General features: G+C 34.8%; 2 long non-coding RNA genes across 24 annotated transcripts; both read right to left on the bottom strand.

Moving 5' to 3' along the window:
* Positions 1 to 147: 147 nt before the first annotated feature.
* LOC132058899 (uncharacterized) lies at positions 148 to 15,147 on the bottom strand. Of its 18 annotated transcripts, none has more exons than XR_009415430.1 (8): positions 15,003 to 15,147; positions 12,722 to 13,644; positions 12,464 to 12,589; positions 12,069 to 12,175; positions 11,829 to 11,961; positions 914 to 982; positions 562 to 735; positions 148 to 380 (listed from the first exon to the last, which is right to left on the bottom strand). It is a non-coding gene; the product is annotated as an uncharacterized LOC132058899 (long non-coding RNA). The 18 variants fall into 18 exon arrangements; XR_009415442.1 differs by having other exon boundaries at positions 562 to 729; XR_009415436.1 differs by having other exon boundaries at positions 562 to 649.
* On the bottom strand, positions 1,296 to 9,902 carry LOC132058901 (uncharacterized). Of its 6 annotated transcripts, none has more exons than XR_009415447.1 (5): positions 7,914 to 9,902; positions 6,526 to 6,676; positions 3,085 to 3,643; positions 1,463 to 1,563; positions 1,296 to 1,345 (listed from the first exon to the last, which is right to left on the bottom strand). It is a non-coding gene; the product is annotated as an uncharacterized LOC132058901 (long non-coding RNA). The 6 variants fall into 6 exon arrangements; XR_009415446.1 differs by having other exon boundaries at positions 1,304 to 1,357; XR_009415449.1 differs by having other exon boundaries at positions 1,309 to 1,345; positions 1,463 to 1,559.
* Positions 15,148 to 20,169: the final 5,022 nt, after the last annotated feature.

Here is a 20,169-nt window from a genome sequence, read left to right as displayed (position 1 = left end):
GGATGGATTTATTTTTATCCTTTATATATATACTAGGCAGTGTTGGCCCGTGCTGGTAATGCATTAGAGAATATTGCTTATTAGCTAATAGATTCAGCTAGCATCTAATGAGCTGCACAAAATTGCTTGTTAACTAATTGGTAGATATTATTTACACAACTCTGGGATAAGAGTATTGATTCACGAAATTATATAGTTGGCACTTGGCACGTGTTATATTGTTTACATCCATGGCTGCATTATTCATATCACATATGAAAAACTATTTACAGGCTATGTTGTTTACATTTTGAAAACGGTGGTGTGTTTTCCGTCCCACATTTTGCCTCCTTTGCAGCGTTCTTCTTAGCAGCGTATGACAAAAATATACCTGTACAATTCTGAAGTGATGTTCACTTATTAGTGCTTATTTTTAAAAGGAAAAGAGAAGAAACACCATAGACAGTCCACACAAACGACGGTCAAACGCAAACAAAAATCACAACCAAATGAGATCTAGCACAGACGTAGATCAAATGAAATATTATTAGGATTGAAGTCATCAAACCGACAATCATTTACCTTAGATTTACTTTGTACTTCCGGGTGCTATATCTTTGTGTCCTGCGGGAGTTATTGCCTCTGTATTGTAGGCTTGAACTTAAACTTTCTAAACAATCCGGGAGAAAACAAATTACATATTTGAGTGAGGAATGGCAGCTTGTTACTTGAAAGCCCTTCTAAGGCTAGCTAGCACTTTAGTAAAAAACTAAGTAAGAAAACTTCACATCATTCGTGAGATTTTGCTTTACAAGTATATTCAGATGATGACAAAGGACTATAAAGGAAAAAATCAACTTTTATTCTATTATATTCTGCTTAAAGTAGGCAAAAATCATGAGATGATAATTTTGAATCCAAACATAGTTTTCACCTGGATTGATCACGTCACAATCCTTATTAGCAAGGATCTTGTGCTGATACATAAGCCACCCACAAAGACCTATCAGACCAGAAATCATGAGTTGGTGTCACAAGCAGCATGTAATGAAACAAAGACGATAAGAAATACTTGCAAAAGTCATGATAATACTTGTTTATTAAATTCAACGACAAGATAGTTGGTACATACCTAAATTTCTTTCATAAGAATTTTGCTACTTCCTCTTGTTTATTTAATTCTAAATCTGATGCCTTCAAACGCCCCACATAAACAATCTCCAAATCTAGTCTTTCAGCTGCAAAATTAGTGTATCTAAAGCATATTTGTCCCATTCAAAACACCACTTTTTTCCTCCTTATCCCTAAGCCTTCACTTGGACCTTGCAGCTTCTATCTCACTGCAAACACTCCAAGATAGATATACCTGCAGGCATATCTATAATGACACGATAATATACCAAGAAAGCTTTTAAACAGCTATATCACTGATAATATGACTTGCCTAAGCAATGGTGGGATAAGCCATAAGCCGATAACTCACTTTTTCCCGAGAAATTATCCCATCGCAGCTTGTGACTACCCTGTATTTCGAACCTCGTCTAGAGAAACAAGTGTTCGACATTGTATGTGCACAAACTCTTCCTTTGTGAAGTTCGACATGTCACAAGAAAATAACATTGAACCAAATTCAGTTTCCTAAGTGAGAGAAAAGATCTGACGTAGGTGGCCAAGTCCTCTAAATTTAATCGCAGCACAATCATGTGTCCAGAAATTAATAGGAAAACTTAAGACCATAACAATCTGATTTGTGCTATTTAAATAGTAGTAACGTTATAGCTTCACTACTGAAACTCAAAATCTAACTATTATGTCGTACTCAGCAGCAGCTAAATCCCCCTGTAAGATTCAAATTCTCACTAAAAATGTCTAATTGAAGCTCGTGGTTACTTAAAAACATATCTTGTAAAATTTTGCATGCAGAAAGAATTTGGAATGAGACGACCTTGAGATCCAAGTAAGAACATTCATCACCTGTCATAATTCACAACCCTAATACAGTAATTGAAATTCTTTATTTTTTCTTTTTCCGTAACTAAGATTTTTATTAATCACCAAAGTAATTACAATAAAGAACCGTAGCTAGGCTATAACTCAGTCTGCTATATAAGTAACTGGACTGTTGCAGAGATAAAGAAGACTGTAAACTACCAGAAAACTAAGCTAAATGTTAAACTGCTGGACCAAAGTCTTTACTCCCCAGAGCAGTGAATACTACTTCTAGTGAAAAGCAAAAAACGAAAAGCAAGAAGATCAAATCAATGTCATTTTCTGTCAACAAAACCAGGTAATGGGAAAGAAACGGAGGAGAAAACAAAAGAAGAAGAAGAAGAAGAAAAATTTAGAGCAAAAGCAACATAAACAAACGCAGAACAAACAAAAGAAAAATAGCAGAGAAACAATACTAACCAGAACACTATAAATCCCAACGAATTATTGAGACTACACACAAACGATGAAGCTGATTTCACAAGATTTAATTCGGCAGCAAGAATAAGCAAGGAGAAAATCAGAAATGGATTAGGGTTTAATTAAAGAAACACCAAGAGGAGGAAAATGGCAGGGATGAGACGGAGAGGGAGGAGATGATAAGAAAATGACGTGTCTATTCATTACACCCCTAAGGGATTCACGGCAAAGGACAAAAGTGCCCTTAGATTTGAATTAGATGACGGAAAACAAGCAGGTCGAAACTCAAGCCTTTTCTATATATAATCAAAGAACCCCCAGGGACAAAAAAATCTTCAAAGAACAAAACTTTCTATTGCTAACTTGAAAGCATCAATTTATGGTGAAATGCTACAATCTTTCTCCAGTGCATTTTTTTAAAAGAGTTGCATTATATTTGAGCATATCTCTACATGTGAGCCAAACTCACCAAAAAGTCGATAGTAAATACTTATCTGAAGAATAATTACATTCCACTTCATCAGAAGAAAATAGAATACTTCCATTCCACATGAGGAATGCCCCAAATTCAGTAGCAATGTACTAACTTAATATTTGACATTTTTTGATGAAAAACTTAATATTAAACATCTCCACGGTCTAAAGAAAAAGGAGACTTAGATATTAGCAGCATAGAGACAAAAGAAGAATAGTCACCTCAATGATACGTTTCTGAATTAGATCTTCAAGTGTTGCAGTAACCTCTTCAGTGATTACAGAGGCAGCTCTCACATTGTGCTCGAAATCCAGATCAACTTCTAGTGCACTATTTTTGGCCTTCTTGCACCAGTTACCAGCCAATAGAGATTGTTCAAACATACAGACAGAAGACGGCATATGTGGTACATATAGCCAGTACAGGTTGATGAAAGAGTCATAGGGAATTATAAAGGAAGAGAGAGAACAATTAGAAAGGAAAAGCCTTATGAAGATCGTAATGTAGCATCAACAATGAGAGAAAACAATATTGTGAAATTAGCACGAGAATATAGGATAACCGAGTTTCAGTTTTCATCTTGAGTCTGGGCTTGTGTATTCATGAATGGGTGTTTCTTCGAAGAAAATATTTAAAACAAATAAGGGAAGTATGAAAGAAATATCTTACTTCTCCTTGCATAGTCCAGGTCTTCTCTTCCAAGTTTGCCTTCTCCATATCCTCGATTGTGGTTCGGAGTTTTTCACGCTCCTTTTCATGGCTAGAAAGGCTTCGCTTCTTCTAGAAAGAAGAAATTAAATTATACAGAGGAAACGTTCAGTATAGATCACTTACTCAGTCATCTTCATACAATTTACAACTGAAATGACAAAGAGTACATGTACATCACAAGGAACTGAATAACAGGGGAATGCATAATTGTAAATGCTACATCATCTAAAAGTCCATATCCTCGATTGTAGTTCGAAGTTTTTCAAGCTCCTTTTCATGGGTAGAAAGGCTTCGCTTCTTCTAGAAAGAAGAAATTAAATTATACAGAGGAAACGTTCAGTATAGATCACTTACTCAGTCATCTTCAGACAGTTTACAACTGAAATGACAAAGAGTACATGTACATTACAAGGAACTGACTAACAGGGGAATGCATAATTGTAAATGCTACAACAACAACAACAACAACAAACCCATAAGATAGTCCCACCATGTTATTTAGATGTACGCAGACCTAACCCCCACCTTGAAAGGTTGTTTCCGAAAGACCCTCGGTTCAAGAGAGGAGAAGAGGAAGACAAGAGGAAAACAAGACAAAAGGTCATAGGGCCAAGGATATCAAAAATAATATGATAACACGAATACCAGCGAGAAAGTCATGGTAACCCGATCCGGGGAAGAAAGGAGCATTTAACTTAGATAAATAAAATAATCAAAGTACAACCCCAACAAATATTAAATCAAACATAAACCAAAAGGCAATAAACAAATGAGCGAACTTCTGCAATTACTATGGTGAAAGGGTAAGCCACCTGCCTCTCTTTACGAGTTCTCCACAACCTCTCTCTAAGGTCATGTCCTCGGTGAAGGATGATATCTGTCTAATCACCTCTCCCAATATTCTTGCCTCCTTCTTTGAAACCATCCATATTCTCACATCCTGATCTTTTGGCCTCTTTCACATGCCCAAAATCGGCCTCCTTGCATCTTGTCCTCCCAGCCAGGTCTATGGGGATAATTGTAAATGCTACATAATCTAAAAGATGAATAATGGGTATATAAATACATTCAATAAACATTAACATAGATCAAGAAACGACTTTGACTTCATTAAATTACTAAATTTGATGTATGCTTGTTTCTTTGTTATTTTTTGAGAATATTTGTATGTGTTTCATACATTAGATATTAAAATGGAATAGGAACTTGATTTGCACAAAATTAAATGTATGGATCAACGGCTAATTTTCGAGAATATCTATGGGTGTTTAGCATACATTAGATATTAAAATGCAAATCAATAAGTCCATCTTTGAAAAGATCTTTGAGAGACTCGATATAAGCAATTAGCATACCCAAAAATCTGTGTTTCACCCTCCTACTTCAATATTTCTTTTGGTGTAGCAAGATAGATATATTAAGTAGCAATTGTGTCATAAGTTCCTCTTGATAAATGTAAATCGTGTTAGAAGGACAAACTCTTTTTTCATTTCTGAAACGACTATCATTCTGAGGACACGAATTGCCTCTAAGATGAAGGTCTTCTTTTCAAACTAATTTATAGTGTTGTACGTGTCCGTAATCCGTTTTCCTAAATTCCAGCAGGTCTAATATGTTAGGATTACTAAATATGTCAAGATATCACCATGACAATAAAGCTCCTCTAAATCACTCACTTACTAGAGTCGAATCACCTGCATAGAACGAAAGTGAAGAACTTGAAAATATAACTTAGGAAAAGAATCTTCAATCTTTCTGATGCACTAAGGTTCAAATACCAAACATGTATGAGGAAATTTAGACCAAATTACTGATATATATGAAGAAATTTCAATACCAAACTACTGAAAAGAACCAAAAGAAAAACATATATCCACCCAAAGAATAGGAAATGCTAATACCTAGCAGATAGCAATTACCAAAAAAGAAGGTGCAACAAACAAATAAAAAATTGCAATGAAAAACTTACTGAAATGCACACTCTTGGAATATGTCAAAGAGAGGGGGTGGTATTGTCAAATTTGCGAAATTTTGAAAACCAAAATTTCCCAAAATGAAAAAAAAAGAAACATTTTGCAAGAGTATTGACTCCATCAATGGCCTATATATCTTATGCATCAGAATCAAAAGTGTGATCTGAAAGAAGAGTTTTCTGGAATCCTTATCTATCTTTTTGTTTATCAAAATGGAGAAAGTAATGAAACAAGAAAACCGAGACATGGTAACAGGTTGAACTTAGGGCACATGTCCAGCAGAAGTGACACGTGTTTTGATTGTTTGTGCATAATGTACAGATTAATATTAACATTGATATTCCAGAATTGCCCCTGTTCGTCCCTTTCCTTTTGTACAACTTATCTAACTTCTAAATAAGAGAACTGGATTGTACAATCAAGATGGCTATATACTTAGCGAAGCTAACAATTTTCTTACTGCATGAGCATATAAATCAGACATTTAATATTCCGTTGTTGCGACAGAATCGGTGGAATACAGTCATCCTTGTGTATTGTTTGCAGAGTTTCACCATTTTACGCTAGTAAATTTGAGAAACCCAGAGCAATTGCTATATATTTGCATTATAAACAATTAACTTGCAACTCAGATGTCTTCTATCAGGATTATGCACAATTTGTTTACTTAAGCAAGGAAGTCAACATGCGACTGATTGCATATAACACAAACAGAAAACAACTTAAACCTACATTAAAGCTCTTCCAAGCCTTTCACTATACCTAAACAGTAGTAAAAGAAAATTATGAAAGCAAGTAATGTGACTGTTCTACTTTACCTCAAAAGCAAGGAGCTACCAGAGATGAAAAGAGGCAGGCAATAATATATCTCATCAAAGTAAGAAATAAGTCCCGCAAAGTAAAGGCAGAAGTATATCAACAAATGCTTCACAACAGGAAATTATCAACCCAAATTAGCAATGTTAGCGACAATACTACCTTTGAGTAATGCTAGCTCCACGTGCATTGAATGCTCTGCTTTTCTAAATTGCATAGCTTAACGTGCAATTTCTTCCAATAAATCAGCTCATTTAGGTTCAGAACTCTTAAAAAAGCAGCTACCTTGTTGTGTCTCATTTCTACCTTGTATCTACAGGGATATAAAAGTGGTTATTTGTGAAAATCAGCTGTAGTGGTATGTAGAAGCAGAAACAGGAAGAGCATATCAGCTAAAAAGAGCTGTTGATTAGAGCAAAAAAGAAATCATAGGCATACGCGACAGTCAGCCACCCTGAAAAATCTTCTGTTGTCTCTGATTACCTAAACTTTGAGCTAAAAATTGATGAATCCAATTGGGTGACATAGTAAAACTTTTAGGGCTCAGACTTTGCTGTATATGAACATGCAAAGAGAAATCGACATCGATATGGCTACAAGACACCGATTTGCAAATGGATGCCGTTTCGGGTTGCCCCGCCAAGATACGGGTCGGATTTTCTCAAAGCAGTGTTATAGACCAGCTCATTTCAAGGGCCAAAAATAAAGAACAGTGCATTTGAAGGGCAATCCGTGCAAAAAAAAAAAATATTAAAGACCAGCCTTTTGAAGGACAATTCATGCAATTTCTTCAAGCAGTGCAGTTATATTATAGCCCAGAAAAAAGCAAATCATCATCACAGCCCATTTTTCAGGTCAATCAACATCAATAAAACATTTAGGTTCAGAACTCTTAAAAAAGTAGCAGCTACCTTATGGCTCAGATTTTGCTGTTCTACTACAAACATACAAACAGAAAACAATTACATTAAGTTCCCATTTTTATCAAATCCAGGAACTAAATCCACAAACAAAAAAACCCAGTTCTTAACTTTGCAAGAAAATGGAAGAGAAATCTCTAATAAAAGTGGGGAATTCCATAGCTAGACTAATAAAGTTTCCATTTTTTTATCAAACCCAGAAGCTAAAATCGACAAACAAAAACATACAAATGCAGAAGGAATCTTAGTTTCCACAAAAACCCACTTATTAGATTTAAACAACGATCCAAGAATATGAAAGTAAAAATCCTAAAAGTGAGGCCAAAAGAAACAAAATTCCACAGCTAGTGAGCTAGACTACTAACCCGTTTGACCATGAAATTTCACTTTTTTCTGGAAATTTTTTTCACTTTATTTGAAAATCAGCATTTAGCCTAAAACCCTGTTTTCACTTTTAGTATGTTCAAACATCCAAATATTCTTTGCAAAAATTATAATCAAACACAACTCTATACTACATGAAGTTGCCAATTTTTAGGGCTCAGATTTTGCTGTTACTACAAACATGCAAAAGAGAAACCAACACACGCCATGGCTGCAAGACACCGATTTGCAAAATGGATGTCGTACCGGGTCGCCCCGCCAAGATACGGGTCGGATCTTCTCAGAAAGCAGCAAGCAAATCATCATCACAGCCCCATTAATATGTTCCCAACTCTTAAATGGGTAATTTGCAGGATTGTCCTTATTTGGGGGTGATCTTAATTTTTGATCCTCAAATCCGTGCTAAATTGCTGCAAAAAGGGGGAAGAATGAGATCGGAGAGGGAAAACAATAGCACGACAAAAAGTGATTGTAACCTACACCGGGAGTGCCGAGAAGAGAGCAAATTTTTAAGTCAAGAAATAAAGCTCGAACCTGGAATGAGCCTTTGATGGAGAAAATACAGTAAAACCCAGAGCACAGAAAAGAGGAACAAAAAAGAAAAGTTGTAGAAGATCCCAGAAAGTGATTATGCGGCCTTGATTTTTACTGCCATGGAAGGAGGGCGAAATTACATCTTTGCCCCCGGTCGAAACCAAGCCTTTTATTATATATAATAATAATAATATATATACTAGATAGCAATGGCCCGTGCATATCGTGGAAGTCTGAAGTTTCATTTTGATTAACTTCCATAGGAAATTGCGGATTAAAAAAGGAAGTGAAATCTAAAGATAAATATTTCAAGTACAAATAGCAATCATCACTCAAAATTATTTAAATGCAAGGCAAAAAGATTGGTGAAAATGCATGGAACACTAATTTATAAATCTTGCTAAATTTCTATCCACAAGCAGTTCACCATCTACAAGAACAAATAGCTTAGATAGCTATGTTGAATGTCCTAACAAGCTTCTACCACTATCCTTGCAAAAACACATCATAACACCCTACTATCCACCTGTATCAGTGAACTTAAAGCAGGAATGCCGGAAGCCATTATCATAGAGCAGACTCGAATTTTGAAAAGGATGTCTAAAGGCGCATCGAACATGCTCAGTTCACATCAATGTATATATAGACAATTTAACCAGTAATTTGAAACAAGTCATAGTAAAAGCATGAAAAAAAATAGCAAACACTTCAGATAATACAAGTAGTAGAGCAAACTAAATTTTTGGATTTTCCATGACAGTTAAGGCATTGACCACTTTATACAAAATGATAGACATCAAAAGCATATAAATGCGGCATATACATTGAGAAAAAAAATCAAAAGAAGGCTTTAGAAACTGCCACGCATTAGTAACTATTTATGCAACGTGTCTTTTAGAAACTACCTCGCATCAGCACCACGTGTCCTTTCTCAGTCACCACTCACCATAACACCTAGAGCTATGAAGTGCAATGTTTTCAAAAGAGAAAAGTGGAAAAAAGCAATAATACTCATGAACTGCAAGTGTGAAGAAAGAAAAATCTGGTAAAGAAGGGAATGAGTGTGTATAAATTACCAATGAATGAACAAACTAACAGAAAAGAATCATCTAAATCTACTTTAATCCAAAACACTGAAAAGATCATTAGACTCTGTACTTGAAACTCATGTAACAGGGGATTTAAAAGCCATTGCAGAAATTTTAACTAACAAAAGTACCAGAAACAATAGATAAGAAGTCCAAGAAAACTTCCTATGACAAAATCATGCGATGCAATTCGATAATAACTAACGAAATCATAGGATTTTACTTTGAATGCATAAGATAGAATAGTAGAAGAGAAGAGAAAACAAGAGAAACAAACAAAAATATGACTACTTAGTAGAAAAGTACTATGTTTCAGCAATAAACATGCTGGGAATATCCATCTTTTGGATGCAATAGTGCAACATCATCAAAGAGTAAGTAATTAATATATGGTACTGATTCTTTCTAAAACAAAGGACCACAAATTTAAACATATGATACAAATTTACTTCACTGAAATGCATCACAAGTTTGTCAGTGTTGATATTTGTTAAAAGAGGCTGACTCCAGTAGAAAAAGTGACAAGCTAATTCAACCACAATGGCATTACACCAAAAGGAGATAGCTATCTTCTTAGAGAACTATTATACCAAAAGTTATATATCTGGTGAAATCAAGGCAATGAAATGCTTACAGGCTTTAATAAATTGAAAACATCAGCATATCACCAGTATTTCTCTTCTTTCTTATTGTTCTCACAAGCTCCTGGTGCATTTTCCGTCTCGTTTGCCTCGTTTGTAGCGTTCTCTTAGTAGCGTTTGGCAAAAAAAAAAACCTGTACAATTGTGAAGTGATGATCACTTGTTACTGCTTATTTCTCAAAGTAAAAATAGAAGAAAGACAATAGACAGTCCAGGCAAACTATGGTCAAACGCAAATAAAACCACAACCAAATCAAAGGGAAACAATAAATCAAATGTTTCATGTATATTACATTTAGCACAGATTTAGATCAAATGAAATATTATTGGGATTGAAGTCACCAAAACAACAAGCATTTACCCTAGATTTACTTTGTATCTTCTGTACTACATGTTTGGTTTTGCAGGAGTTATTGCCTCTGCACTGTAGGCGTGAAGGAGTAAAGGCCATTCACGTCAACACACTTGAAGACATTACCGACAAATTAGATCACTGTCATGCAACATAATACATGTGTCACAAGACGCTACAACATTTTCTAAACAGTTGACCTAGTTATTGTAAAGGTTGGGGGAAAAAATTACATATTTGAGCGAGGAATGTCAGCTCGTTACTTGAAAGCCCTTCGGAGGCTAGCTAGCACTTAAAAGTTATCAAATCCAGGAACTAAAATCCACAAACAAAAAAACTCAGTTCTTAACTTTGCAAGAAAATGGAAGAGAGGAAGGAAGAGAGGAATAAAAAGATAAGGTAGAAAGGGGAGGAAGTTGGAGAAGACCGTAGAAAGTGAGTGGTCTGGAGGGCGAAATTACAGTTTTGCCGTTGGTCGAAACCAAGGCTCTTCTATAATATAACACTTTTGAAATGTTGCTTTGCAAGTAAATTTCAGATGATAGGAAAGGAGTAAAGGACTATAAAGGAAAAAAAACTAACTTTTATTCTATTGTATTTTTTCCTTAACATAGTAGGCAACACCATGAGGTGATAATTTTGAATCCAAACATAGTTTCACCTGGATTAATCAAATAGTTTTCACCTGAATTAATCAACTCATACACCTTATCAGCAAAGATCTTGTGCTGATACATAAGCCACCCACAAAGACCTATCAAACCGGACACCATGAGTTGTGTCACAGGAAACATGTAATGAAACAAAGGCCATAAGAAATGCTATCAAAAGCCATGGTAATACTTGTTTATTAAGTCCAATAACAAGAAAGTTGGTACACCTAAATTTCTTTCACAACAACTGTGCCACTTCCTCTTGTTCATTCGATTCTAAATTTGCCTTCAAACATCCCACGTAAATAGTCTCCGAATCTGGTGACAACTTATCTTTCAGCTGCAAAATTAGTGTATCTAAAGCATATTTTTCCCATTCAAAACACCTTTTTCTTTTCCTCCTTATCCCTATAAGCCTTCAATGGCAACCAATTTGCTACAGTGATCCTCCTACTCTCATTTAAGTTAGAGCCTGACCAACACCAGAACAGTCATAATGACAAAACAGAACCAAAAGAACAGTTAAAAACACAAAAAAACAAAACTTGGGTATGAAGATAAAGACTTTTTCAAGATAAAGTCGAGAGCTTTAGACCATAGAAGACCAAGAAACAGAGCAAACTCTTTCCCTTTTATCGGTGGGTGTTTACATAATCATGGTCCTTTAGCCAATATTGTATGACAGATTTATGACATTGTTGTCACCTAAAATCATAACCTAATCGAAGCCAATAAACAGAACTCATCATCAGAGGTCACACATTTTGCCAACCTTTGGCAGTTCTGAGTTCTATATCAAAGCGTACCACATTTACTTAAAAAACAGACATTTTAAGAGTTCATAAGCAGATGACTCAAAAGATTCTGAACGAAGATCATTGACCTGAAATTACCATGGTTCCTCTATATTCAGGCAAACTATATGAGGCATACTGAAATTCACAGTTTTCCATTTGGCATGTGTTGCCATGCTGGTCATCAGCTAAATAGAGAGGGCCAAGTTCCGATCTGGATTATGGCTTGCACCTGCATGCGGATGGGAAAATATGTAATTCAATACAATAATTACAAGCGTACCAAAAACAGACAACAGTCATAATGGAGTCCTAATATGTGGGAAAGCCTAAACATACTACCTCCATTATCAGCATCAGTACTTAATTCCCCTTCATATGTGCTTAGCTCAAAATTTGTGACTGCCTCTCCTCCGTTGCATTTTATAGCAGCCTAGACATAAGCCCTGCGCAAGAGCAAAAACCAAGTCCAGCCAATGTTGAAAGAGTAAACGACATAACGTAAACAGGAGGGAAACTCAAGTTTTGATCATTGGATCCTGCAACTTCTATCCCACCATCAAATAGTCCAAAATAGATATACGTGCAGGCATATATTCGATGAGGTAATATTCCTTCTAGTTTATAAAATCAGTATAATGACATGATACTATACCAAGAAAGCTTTTAAATAGCTATCTATATCACTGATAATATAACGTGCCTAAGCAATGGTGGGATAAGCGATAACTCACTTCTTTCCGCGAAACTGCCCATCCGAGCCTCCCATCGTCCACACTTGTGGAGCGTAACTACCCTGTATTTCGAACCTCCTCAAGAGAAACAAGTGTTCTGACATGAAGTATGTGCACAAACTCTTCCTTTGTAAAGTTTGACATGTCACGAGACAATAACAAAGAATGAAACTCAGTTTCCTGAGTGAAAAAAAAAGATCTGAAGTGAAAAAAAAAAGAAATGACTTAGGTTGCTCAATAGTTAGCTATCCCACACACCTGCTTTAGATCATTGTGATAATAACTGACATTGAAATTGATATTTGCAGTAGATCCTCTAAATTTAATCACAGCACGATCATATACACTGAAATTAATAGGAAATTTTAACTCCATAACGATTCGATTTTTGATATTTAAATAGTAGTATCATTATAACTGTACTAATGAAACGCAAAATCCTACTACTATGTCGTACGTAGCAGCAGTTAAACCCCCACTGTAAGATTGAAATTCTCGTTAAAAAATGTCCAATTGAAGCTAGCAATTACTTAAAAAATTTCTTGTAAAATTTTGCATGCGGAAAGAATCTGGAATGAAACAACCTTGAGATCCAAGTGAGAACATTCAATTATACACAGTAGTTGAATACAACTTCTGATGAAAAACGAAAAACGAAAAGCAAGAAGACCAGATCAAAAGTCATTTTCTGTCAAGAAAATCAGGTAATGGGGAAGAAACGGAGGAGAAAACACAAGCAGAAGAAAACTGTCGAGCAAAAAGCAACATAAATGAAGAACAAACAAAAGAAAAATAGCAGAGAACAATACTAACCTGAACACTGTAAATCCTAAAGAATTACTGAGACTAAACACAAACGATGAAACTGATTTCACAAGTTTTGATTCAGCAGCAAAAATAAGAAAGTAGAAAATGGATTAGGGTTTTAATTAATCAGAGAAATACTGAGAACAGGATTACCTGTAAATCTAAAGACTTCAATCACGTATATTTTTTAGCTATAGACCTCAGCCCCGCATTTAGTAGAGCACCACATTAAGCTCAGCTTTTCAAGCTTAGCAGCCACAACAACGAATCCAACATCTGACAAACAGTAAGATTCTATTCCATAGTCTTCTGAGCCATTTGTTGCAGCCAGAGAGTTGAACCTGATTAGTGTCACTTCTTGTTCCCTGCAACAGCTATACAACAGTAACACTAAGCTTAGGTTTTCAAGATGAGTGTATCATCCAGGTACCAAAGCTCAGAAAAGTATCTGCAGTAATACAATGCCTAGCACTATATGGAGCTATCACCAAGAACCATCAAAATATTTGAAAAGACTACGCAACATGATCTGAAACGAAAGGCCATAGCAAAACACATGTTTTTTTATTTATTCTGGTGAGGGAAGTGGATTAATTAGTTTCTTATGAATTGTTTCTGCCTTATTTAGACGGATTTTGTTTCCTGGAATCTTGAGATAAAGTCTCCCTGTTAGTGTAAATGAGTAAAGTTGGCTAAGTCTGCTAGCAAAATCATTAGCGATTTTAATACTCCCAATCAATGATATCAACTACACACGACAATCAATATGCACATCTTCAATCAAACAGCTACTTGATACAACTACTTTTCAGACTTATTCATGTCTGATTGAAGCTGTGTTGGAAAACAATAGATGAAGTAAGTATATATACCGCTCATATGATCTTTAGCTAGATAGTAATTGACACATATAATACACCCTAGTCGCTTATCGTGGATTTTGATCTCCTTTTCTCTTTCTAATATCAAAATATCATCTGTTTTTAACATCAATCAAGCAAGAGGTCAAACGGAAAGAATAAAAATTTCTCCTAGAATCAACTGATGAAAAGTTCAGTCGATCTTAATAAACTGCTAAGCCCCTTGGCAACCCAAAAGACCAAAAAATAAGAGCGGAGGAGCTATTAGGATAAAATGGGAACATATAGCTGCAATGAAGCAGAAATACTAAGAAATATCACAAGCTAATTCAATAATACATCATCAAAGGTAGAGCTTACAATGTAATTTCTAGAAGAACCGAAAACAACTTTATCCAAAAAGAAACATTTTTTATCATCGCTCTGGACAGATAACGGGCTTCCATTCTAACATATCGCTACTTTTTCTCTTATATCAGAAGGAGGTGTTATCAAGAAACCACCTCAAGAACTAATTCATTAAATCTACAACATATATTTCTAAATATTAGCCCGGCCCATTCTCTCTACTCACAACCATCGACCCTTGCAAATCTGAAGGTAAGAGGTATTCAATTTTAAAATGATAACAATACCTACATAACACACTAATCGTCATTTTTTCCACATATAAGTAAAAAACTTTCATTACTAAAACGTAATTAAAGAGGGCAAGAAGATTAAAAAGAAATCCTGATGCGGCTCATGTTATACCAATGGAAGAGACCAAACAACGTTTGGCCAAAGTTGAAAAGCATATGAGAAAACTAAAAAATGTACATCATATTCATTTCCCCTTTTCTGTCCAAATTTAAATAAAAGTGATGAATTACCTTTCTTGCAGATTTGGGTTTGGCAGTAAACTAATCTTTTCAACAATCCAACTATCAACCTGCACAGGAAGAAACCAAAAATGAAATCCTTCAATAAGAATATTAAGCCACTGGTAGGAATGCTTTTACTGCCAAACACAAATTAATCTAGACCAACCGAAAAGACTAACATGGGACCTATAAGTTCTGAATTTCACAGCAAAACTAAAAAGGGGCCTGCTCTTCGATGCTACAGCTTACTTGCGAGAAAACCTTAATGGTCCAACATTTCTTTCACCTGGGCAGATCTAAAACCGACATGTTCATCCTATGATGCCAAACCAACACATTCTCTGCAAACGACATCAATAAGGATCTAAAACCACAGCAGTATCTTGATTGTATCTTACTAGCTAAGCCGCTACTCGCAGAGCGGTGATGCTGCAGAAGTTGGAATATTTAAACTATCATAACTATCATAAAAAGCCTGCAAATCTTCAAACCAATGGGAAAGAGGCCTTCAGAATGCAAATTTCCAGACACCAACTCAAATAACCAGTAACTTGAAGCTCTAACCTTGAACTTTTACTTTCCCACAAACTCGATCCTTTTTGTTTTGTTAGGGAAGAAAAAATGGATTACAGGAGAGTTGCATTTATCTCTTAAGGTAAAAGCTAAGAGAGAAAATACAAGAGCAGCACTAACGGAGTCCGAAACGATGAAAAAACAGATGTAGGACCAGACAAGAACCACATGAAACAAAACAAAAACGAAAGCATGAATATTCATGATAGTTTGATCAAAAATTTCAGCAGCAAAGAAATCATTATTTTCAAAAAGAAAATTAATTCTGCAATTCAGAAAGCAAAAGAAAAGAAATCAACCAACTGATTGTGTGCTCTCAATTGAAATCTGATTTGTGGGAAACCAAATTATTGTACCAACATCAATAAGGTTCAATTTTCATCTCCAAGTACAAATACCCATTAGCCATCGATTAGCATGAAGAACCCACTTACTAAATCTGACAAAAAATACTCGAATTTTAACCTTAAAATAAATTGAAATGTGAAGAGGAGGACGATATTGAATACCACCGTAACGTGCCCCTTTGAATATATAATTATTTATGTTTATATATTACTACTCTATAGAAATGTGAAGAGCGGGACGACCAAGGGTAGAGCTATCATTTAGCTCAGTTAGTACAGGGGTAAAATGATAATTACACATGACTGGTTTTTAGCAAACCACATACTATTCCAGAGACGAGTCTCCATCTTCTCAGCTGGGTGTCAGGTATGCTTTTATATCAATGTTGCCCAAAATCTTTTTCTAATCCTCTCCAGATTTTCCAATTTCATGGGCGATGTTGTCATTATGATTCCCTCTTTCTCCAATGTTCTGAAAGTACATTCACATTTGCTTAGGTTATGATAATTTTTTCTATAATGTCTACAAATTTCCCGTTTGTATGTGAATTCCTGAGGTCTAATTAGTTTTCTCTATTCTTACTTGATTAGGATCTAAATATCTGACTCTATTCTTTTAGGGATTATTGATTTAGAATCTTCGTTTGGCAGCTGGAAGTATATTTGCATTTTTTTTTCTTTTTAGTTTGTTTTGTTTGATTTTGGATGTTTCATTTATACATATCTGAGTGTTCCTATTTCGTTATGTTTAGTTTATGAAATGTGTACGTTCATGTTGTTATTTGTTTAAGCACCTATATGGAAGTACTTAGCATCTAGAATAAAGATAGTAATGACAGATAGATGGCTTTGATGCAGCCAAGCTATTTCATGAAATTCCTCATAGAAAGGAAAGCATGAATGTTGTTAAGAGAGAGTGGCTTTAAGAACTGGCTTCATTACTAGGCTAATGAAGTTGAGTTATGGGTTTCTTTTTGTTTCCTGTGATCTTGTACTTGTGTCTCAATGGTTTCTGGTGGTGTTTACAGCGAGTTCCCAAATATTGCTAACGACAAATGTTAAATAGATTTTGGAGAGTTTAAAGTTACTAACTATATTGCTGGATGTGCTAACAACCTCCATCTATTTCCTAATTAATTGTACTACTACTTAAAATTTAAATTTCTCAAAGATCGCCATCCTACTATTTAAATACTGATTTGGAAAAAGGTCTGATATATCTGATTTGTGACTTGAAAACTACAAAGCTATCAGCAGAAACAAGCATTAGTTGATTGTATTTGAGTTTGGGCTTCGGCTACTGTCTGCTGACCTGAAATAGATGGTTGTAATAACGCCTCTCGGTAATCTTGCTAAGCTTCGGCTGGTGAGGGCTTTTGAGTGTCAACTCGATTTTCTTTGCTCTATAAAGTTGTTAATAGAGATATTTTGATTTTTGATTTTGCTTTGTTGGTGCATGTGATCATTGAAGTAAATAATGGGTAGCACGACATTGACATCGTTCGTAGCTTCCCCTTTTGGTGCAATTAATTACAGTATCTTTTCGCAGCATCTTTTGGTGCTATTAATTATAGTGCATGCCGTGCCCTATGTTTAGGAAGAGTATCAGTTTTGGTTGGTTAAATAGATTATATGTCCTTAGATTATGTGAGCGCCTGAACAACTAGGAAAGAAAGGGGCAACCTCCCTACAGGTTTTAGAAAGGAAATGAATGTGATGCATGTACTAATTATGGCTATAGCTTGTTTTTTGTTATCCTATTCTGTGAATATTAACTTTCAGTTCTATCTTACGGTTGTGATTACTATGTGAAATTAAATTTTAATTGTATCTTCTTTTTATTTCTTGCACATTTTTAGGGTTGTTTAGGGCTCTGAAGATTAGGGTTCAAATATTGGGCATTTTGTTTTTGAAAGGTTAAAAAATTGAGATATTACTTGAGGTGCCAGGTTTGCAAGCTGGTATAATTCGGTGTGTTTGAGATATAATAAAGTGCTTCTAGCGTTTGATTAAGATTAATTTTACGGGCTTGAAATTCTGAGATTTCTCTGACAAGGTATGGATAAAAATTGCTAACCTGGCATTTACTTTTACTTCATAATTCTGCAGATGTTTTTTGTCACAGAAAGCTAATAAGAAGACTAATGACAACAAGGAGAATACATCACCTTTTGTCAGTATGTAAATAGTACTGGCATGGATGTTAAGAGTATGCCACTTTGCAATCACTTGGATTTTAAGAGCGGATATTGTGTTTACTTCGGTACAACTTGAATACCTTTTTTCTTAAATGCATCCAATAGCATGATTCTCCCATAAATGTAAAGAATGTAAAATTTCGCAAGTACTGACATTCATTAGCGGATATCATTTGTCTCTAAATGTATGTAAACAATAGAGAAAAGGCCATAAATAGTAAAATGTAATAGGATTTAGTCCTTTAACTATTTAAAAACTTATCAAATTTGGTCTCCGTCTATTTTTTTATTTAATTACAGTGTAAAAAATAAACCTTCATGAGTTTATGAGACCATCGGTTTTTTAAAATGACACCATCGGTCTTTTAATTTTTTTTTTTTTTAACAAAAAATCTGATATATTTAGGGCTTGTTTTGAAAATTGTGAGTGTTTGACGTGCAAATATAGTTTCGGTTACGAAACAACGAGAGATACACTTTGAGTAAAAAAAGTTGAGGTTAGATAACGAACTTGAGGAAAAGAAAGCGGGAGAGAGAAATATATGTAAAAAATGGTTTAACGATTAATCTGCAATCATGGATTTTATGAGTTTGTATTTGTTTGTATAAAAATCTTTTTCGGAGACCAATTTGATAAGTTTTTAAATGTAAAGAATGTAAAATTTCGCAAATACTGACATTCATTAGCGGATATCATTTGTCTCTAAATGTTTTCTCGTAAACAATATGAAGCAATTAGTATGTAATGTTGTCTATATTTGATCTCAGAAGCACTTATATGCATCACTCTCTCTTCTCTTCATTCATATTAAAACGAGGGAAAAGGACACTGTGTATCTAATGGCCCAAAGTAATGCCAACATTTGGGCCTAATACACTCAGGAGTCCGCTCGGCCCAAAATAATGCCAAAAAAGAGCCGGCCGGCTTAAAATAATGCCAATTTGGCCTACGGCCCAAATCCGTGCGCTTAAAAAAAAAAAAAAACTCTTTGTGGCGACTAAGTCGCCACTAAAGAATAAAGATATATACATATGTTGGAATTATATATACACTTTATATGCAAGAATGATACAGTTTATATACATATGCTGGAATTAATCATACATTTATTATACATAAATTATACGTTAATTATACATTTATTATACACATTATACAATAATGAAATGATATTTTTTTCACATATACAATAGTGATACATATTATATACCACAATGATACGGTTTCTATAATACGTTTCTTGTATGTATGGTACACTTTTTACACAAGTCTGATACAGTTTATATACACATGCTGGAATTATATATACACTTTCTATACAAAAATGATACATATTATATACAAAAATGATACAATTTTCTATTCTATACAGGACAGTTGCACTGTGCTGATACATATTATATACACAAATGATACATATTATATACAAAAATGATACATACCTTAGTGATTCATATTTTATACAGTTTTTATACATTACAGATAGGTACTGATACATATTTTATACACAAATGACAGATATTATATATAAAAATCGCCTCAAATATTTTTGTGTTTGGGTTTTTATTTGAAAATTGTCTTATTTAAGTTTTGGCTAATGGATGAGATTGTTTAATTGCTACATTTTGGTTTTGGAAAAAATTAGGCTAGAGAATGGGATTATTTATGGCCAAGCGGCCATATATGTCATTTCCCCTTAAAACAAACTAATGAAAATAAGTTTTAGCTTGTACAATATTGGGCCCGTGCTAAATCACTCATCTAGTTTTTTTATATAAGAAACCAAGGGCAAAATTGTAATTTCGCCCTGCTCCCTTTCTACCACCATCTACAATTCTCCCCTTTCCCTTGCTTGATATTGAATACCACTGCAACGTGCCCCTTTGGATATATAACTTAGCATATACGGTCCTTAATGTTTTTGAAAGATGACACTTTTGATCCTAAATCCTAAGACAAACTATTCCCCCTTGCTGTTAAAGTTAATGGAGAAATTTGGACCCTTGACTTTACAAGAAAAAATGCTCCAACACAAAACTCACGCAGCACATACAAAG

This window comes from Lycium ferocissimum, chromosome 6 (genome assembly GCF_029784015.1).
Source record: "Lycium ferocissimum isolate CSIRO_LF1 chromosome 6, AGI_CSIRO_Lferr_CH_V1, whole genome shotgun sequence".
Taxonomy (NCBI): domain Eukaryota; kingdom Viridiplantae; phylum Streptophyta; class Magnoliopsida; order Solanales; family Solanaceae; genus Lycium; species Lycium ferocissimum.
Note: the sequence above shows the minus strand (reverse complement) of the source record. Positions and strands in the feature narration are given on the sequence as shown.